We start from the raw sequence: 6078 nt of genomic DNA on the forward strand, positions 1-6078 counted from the left end.
AAACTTTAGTGCTCACGAGAACTGCTCTCATTTTTATTTGAAGAGTGCTATTTAGTTAATTATTTTTGCAGATGATTAATATATAAATTACTCACGTCCAGCAATTTATTTTATAATTTTTGGGGTTCCATATCTTGCGCTAGCTACAGATTACTACAGACTGTTCTGTTTTTGACAGATTCTGTTTTTCGTGTGTTGTTTGCTTATTTTGATGAATCTATGGCTAGTAAAATAGTTTGTAATCCATAGAGAAGTTGGAATACAGTAGGTTTAACACCAATATAAATAAATAATGATTTCATTACAGTACCTTGAAGTGGTCTTTTGTTTTCTTTCGCTAATGGAGCTCACGAGTTTTCTATTTTGAGTTTTGTGTTGTGAAGTTTTCAAGTTTTGGGTGAATTCTTTTGATGGTTCATGGAACAAGGAGTGGAAAGATCCTAAGCTTGGGGATGCCCATGGAACCCCCAAGATAATCCAAGGACACCAAAAAGTCAAAGCTTGGGGATGCCCCGGAAGGCATCCCCTCTTTCGTCCACTTCCATCGGTAATTTGCTTGGAGCTATATTTTTTATTCACCAACATGATATGTGTTTTGCTTGGAGCGTCTTGTATTATTTGTGTCTTTGTGTCTTAGTATGCCACAATCATCCTTGTTGTACACACCTTTTGAGAGAGCCATACATGAATTAAAATTTGATAGAATACTCTATGTGCTTCACTTATATCTTTTGAGCTATGTAGTTTTGCTCTATGTGCTTCACTTATATCTTTTGAGCTAAGTAGTTTTGCTCTATGTGCTTCACTTATATCTTTTGAGCTAGTTAATTTTTCTCTATGTGCTTCACTTATATCTTTTGAGCGTTATAATTTTGCTCTATGTGCTTCACTTAGATCTTTTAGAGCACGGTGGTGGATTTGTTTTAAAGAAACTATTGATCTCTCATGCTTCACTTAAATTATTTTGAGAGTCTCTTAATATCATGGTAATTTGCTTAATAATAATATGCTTGGTATTCAAGATTTGTGAAACTTTCTTTTGAGTGTGTTGAATACTAAGAAAAGACTAAAGCATGATAATTGTTTTGAGATATGGAGGTGATAATATTAAAGTCATGCTAGTTGAGTAGTTGTGAATTTAAAGAATACTTGTGTTAAAGTTTGTGATTCCCGTAGCATGCACGTATGGTGAACCGTTATGTGATGAAGTCGGAGCATGATTTATTTATTGATTGTCTTCCTTATGAGTGGCGGTCGGGGACGAGCGATGGTCTTTTCCTACCAATCTACCCCCCTAGGAGCATGCGCGTAATACTTTGCTTGGATAACTTCTAGATTTTTGCAATAAGTATATGAGTTCTTTATGACTAATGTTGAGTCCATGGATTATACGCACTCTCACCCTTCCACCTTTGCTAGCCTCTCTAATACCGCGCACCTTTTACCGGTATCATACACCTACCATATACCTTCCTCAAAACAACCACCATACCTACCTATTATGGCATTTCCATAGCCATTCTGAGATATATTGCCATGCAACTTTCCACCATCTAGTTCATCATGACACATTCATCATTGTCATATTGCTTAGCATGATAATGTAGTTGACATAGTATTTGTGGCAAAGCCACCGCTCATAATTTTTTTTCATACTTGTCACTCTTGATTCATTGCATATCCCGGTACACCGCCGGAGGCATCCATATAGAGTCATACTTCGTTTTAGAATCGAGTTGTAAATAAATAAAAGTGTGATGATCATCATTCAATAGAGCATTGTCCAAAAAAAAAGTCAAAAAAGGGAGAAAGGCCAAAGAAAAAAAGAAGGCCCAAAAAATAAAAAAATAAAAAGGGGCAGTGCTACTATCCTTTTTTCCACACTTGTGCTACAAAGTAGCACCATGTTCTTCATATAGAGAGTCTCATATGTTGTCACTTTCATATACTAGTGGGAATTTTACATTATAGAACTTGGCTTGTATATTCCAATGATGGGCCTCCTCAAGTGTCCCGGGTCTTCGTGAGCAAGCAAGTTGGATGCACACCCACTAGTTTCTTTTGTTGAGCTTTCATACATTTATAGCTCTAGTGCATCCGTTGCATGGCAATCCCTACTCACTCACATTGATATCTATTGATGTGCATCTCCATAGCCCGTTGATACACCTAGTTGATGTGAGACTATCTTCCCCACCTTTTTGTCTTCTCCACAACCACCATTCTATTCCACCTATAGTGCTATATCCATGGCTCATGCTCATGTATTGCGTGAAGATTGAAAAAGTTTTGAAAAAGTTAAGAGTATGAAACAATTTCTTGGCTTGTCATCGGGGTTGTGCATGATTTAAATACTTTGTGTGGTGAAGATGGAGCATAGCCAGACTATATGATTTTGTAGGGATAACTTTCTTTGGCCATGTTATTTTGAGAAGACATAATTGCTTTGTTAGTGTCGGTGTACTAGAGTAGGGGTACCCTTGTACCCCGAACTTGTGCACAGGCAGTCGCAGCGTCCCGCGGCAAGGCCTGCCAGGTCACTGCCAAGATTCCTCATGGTCCCTCTGAAGACCATTCAAGAACAAAGTACTCAAGACAAGACCTCGGCAAGAGGAGCTTGCCGGGAAGAAGGCAAGACCCCGGCAAGAGGAGCTTGCCGGGAAGGCCATCAGAAGCGTTCCAAGGCCCCGGCAAGAGGCGCTTGCCGGGAAGGCCGTCCGAGGCATTCCAAGGAACTTGCCGCGGCGCGCTACGCGCCCCGACAAGGCCTGGTGAGCGACAAGCTCCCGGAAGCAAGTCGACGGCCGCGGCAAGGCGCTTGCCGCGGCAAGCCCCCACTCCACGCCCGCGCTCCAGCACATCCACCCACGTGTCGCTCCGGGGCCCCTCCCGAGCGCACGTGGCAGGAGGCTGTGCAGCTAGGGGTGTGCGGTGGCACGCAGGCGCTGACAAGACAACCATCGTGGCAAGACGGTGGCGTCCCTAGCGGTCCCTTTCGGTGCTGTCTAGGCGACACAGACGGGCATTTAATGCCCTTGTCCCCTGCCGTCAGGGTTAGGTATGATAACACTGTAGCAGCTAGCTGTGCCTACTACAGCACCTAGCTGTGCCTACCCACGACACCCTTTCCATTTTTGCCCTTGGCCCCCGTTGCTCTATGTCGGTAACCCCTTGAGTATAAAAGGAGGCCCGTGTGCAACGTAGAGGGGGTCGGCCACCTCGAGAGCTCTTGCGAGGTTCAGCAATTCCACACGCTCATGCTCGCCCTCGAGCTAGAAATCAATACCAATCCACAAAGCAGGAGTAGGGTTTTACGCATCCGTGCGGCCCTAACCTGGGTAAATCGCTCGCGTGCTTCGCCTCGGTTTACTCCTCGCACGACCAACCGCCCGCTTGCTTCGCCTCGATCTGCTCTTTGCGCAACCTCCGCCCCCTGCCGAACCAAAAGGGACCCGGTCCGCCGGTCCCATAGGTGCCCGTGGATCAGAAACCCCGGCATCTCTGGCGCGCCAGGTAGGGGGCGTCGAAGTGGTGTGAATCAGATCCGGCGTTCTTGCGAGCTAGATCTTCATCTTCTTCATCAACATGCCACCGAAGAAGAAAGTTTCGGAGGCAGCTGCTCCGTCCGCGCCGAGCCACCCACCGCCGGAGAAAACGGATGGTGGGGCAGGCGCCGGCGGAGGAACACGCGTCGACGAGGGAACTCGCGGTGCTGCTAGGTCCCAGGGCAAGGCTGCGCTGCCCGCCGGCGGCGTAGCCGGCTCCCACAACGACCGGGCGCACTCCAAAACCTCGGCGTCCGTGCATGCACCGCGCCCATCTCAGGAGGCGCGGGACCGGCAGCGTCATGGTACTCACGGTACCATGCGCTCGCTGGACCCGGATCGAGCTGGTGGATCCCGGAGCGCCCAGGACCACCATGCGCATCAACAAGCCGGCGCGAGCGAGACACGGTCGCCTGGACGAGATACTGCTCCTTCTAACATAGTTAGAAGTCCGAGCTTATCCCGCTCCTCGCACCGTTCGCTACCGCCGCCCGCCACCGCAGCCGAAGCTCTGGCGCGAGCTCAGCTGCTCCTAGACTACCCTCCAGTGCCGGATAAGATCGATGACTGGAGGGCCACTATCCAGAGTCTCATCGGTTTCGCCAACGGCGACACTCCTCGGCAGCCGACCACGTCGCAGCCGCAGCGAGTCAGCCAGGCACAAACCGGTGGTGACAAGACTGGTGGGGGTGCAACTACTGTGCACTCCCCACCCCGAAGGCCAAGATCACCGACTCGCCGGGTCCACCTCGACAGCGACTCCACCGCGTCGTCTGATCCCCGAGTTCGTCGCGATCAGCACCAAGTTATTCAAGAACGGCAGCGGGAAGACGCTCGTACTCGCATCGAGCGCCGGAGAGAAGCGCGACGTCAGTCAGACAAGCGCGCTGGGCCCTCTGTTGACATGCATGCGCCAGGGGAACCAGGCGACTTACCGTACCCGGTAGGTTGCCCTGCGTTCACTCGTGAGCTGCGGCAAGTCCAGTGGCCCAGTACGAAGAACTTCAAGCCCGACGTACCAGAGAAGTATGACGACAAGTTGCATCCGTCTGAGTTCCACAGCATCTACACCATCACGGTGCAGGCTGCTGGGGGGCGGGACGACAAGATCCTTGCCAACTACTTCCCGTTGGTACTCAAGCCCAACGTCAGGTCCTGGCTCATGCACTTGCCGGACAACTCCATATCTTCTTGGGTTGAGCTGTGCCATCAGTTTGTTGGCGCCTTCACAGGCGGCCACAAACCTCATGGCCAAGAGAGCGATCTTCATCTGCTCGTCCAAAAGGAAGGAGAGCCCCTGCGCCAGTACATCCAGAGGTTCAGCCGTGTACACCACAACATCCCAAATATCCACCCCGCCGCGGTAATCAGCGCGTTCCATCAGAACGTGCGTAACCGCAGGATGCGGGAGGAGTTGGCGATGTGCAAGATTCGGGACGTCAGCAAGCTTTATGCCCTGGCCGACAGATGTGCACACGCTGAGGAGGGGAGGAAATTCCCTAGAGAAAGCACTGGAGCAGGAGGATCTGACAGTGAGGATGCCGCCCCGGCAAAGAGAAGCCGGCGGCGCAACAACAGGAAGAAGCAGAACAACGAGGTGCTGGTCGTTGAGCAGTCCGGCAATGAAGGTGACGCCACGAAGGCTACAGTTGGTAGCTCCGGCAAGGAAGTTGCCGCATGCACCAACTGTCAGGCTGTAGCGGCCGCCGACAAGCGGGACGGCTCCGACAAGCAATACTGTAAGATTCACCGCACCAAGGGCCATGACCTCCAGAGCTGCAAGAAGGTCGAGCAGCTCATCCAGCAACAGAGGGCTGAGTACGAGCGGCGTGACAAGGAGAGAGCCCAAGGGGGTGCCGAGAAGCCTGGCCAGAAGCGCACCGGCCAGGAAGGACGCCGCGGCAAGGCCAAGCAGCGGCAAGGAGACAGACCTCCCCGCGGCCGCGACAACGACGAAGGCGACGGGGAGGATGAAGACATGGATGACGTTGAGACCAGTGAGCAGGAGTTTCAGAAAGCCACAGAGGTCTTGTGCGTTGACGGGGGTGCTTCCCTGCACACCTCGCACCGCCAACTCAAACAGTGGGTGCGGGAAGTCAATGCAGCGGAACCACCCATCGAATCGCGCAAGCTTCTGAAGTGGTCCAGCACGCCTATCATCTTTGACATTGAGGACCACCCTGATCGCACAACCGCGGTCGGGTGTCTGCCGATGTTGGTTTCACCAACTATCCGCAACCTCAAGGTCACCAAGATGCTAGTTGACGGCGGGGCCGGCTTAAACCTGACCTCCTCCGCTGTGCTCCGAAAACTCCAGATCCCTGACGGCGAGCTCGAAGAAACCGGCACATTCCAAGGAATCAATCCGGGAAGGAGCAAGCCGAAGGGGAAGGTCACGCTGCCGGTAACATTCGGCAGCGAGTTAAACTTCAGGACTGAGAGGGTCACGTTCGACGTTGCCGATATCCCGTTGCCTTACAATGGGATATTTGGCCGTCCAGCACTCGCCAAGTTCATGGCGGCCTCTCACTAC

This window comes from Triticum urartu, chromosome 6A (genome assembly GCF_056163025.1).
Source record: "Triticum urartu cultivar PI428250 chromosome 6A, HENAU_Tu73, whole genome shotgun sequence".
In the NCBI taxonomy this organism is placed as follows: Eukaryota; Viridiplantae; Streptophyta; class Magnoliopsida; order Poales; family Poaceae; genus Triticum; species Triticum urartu.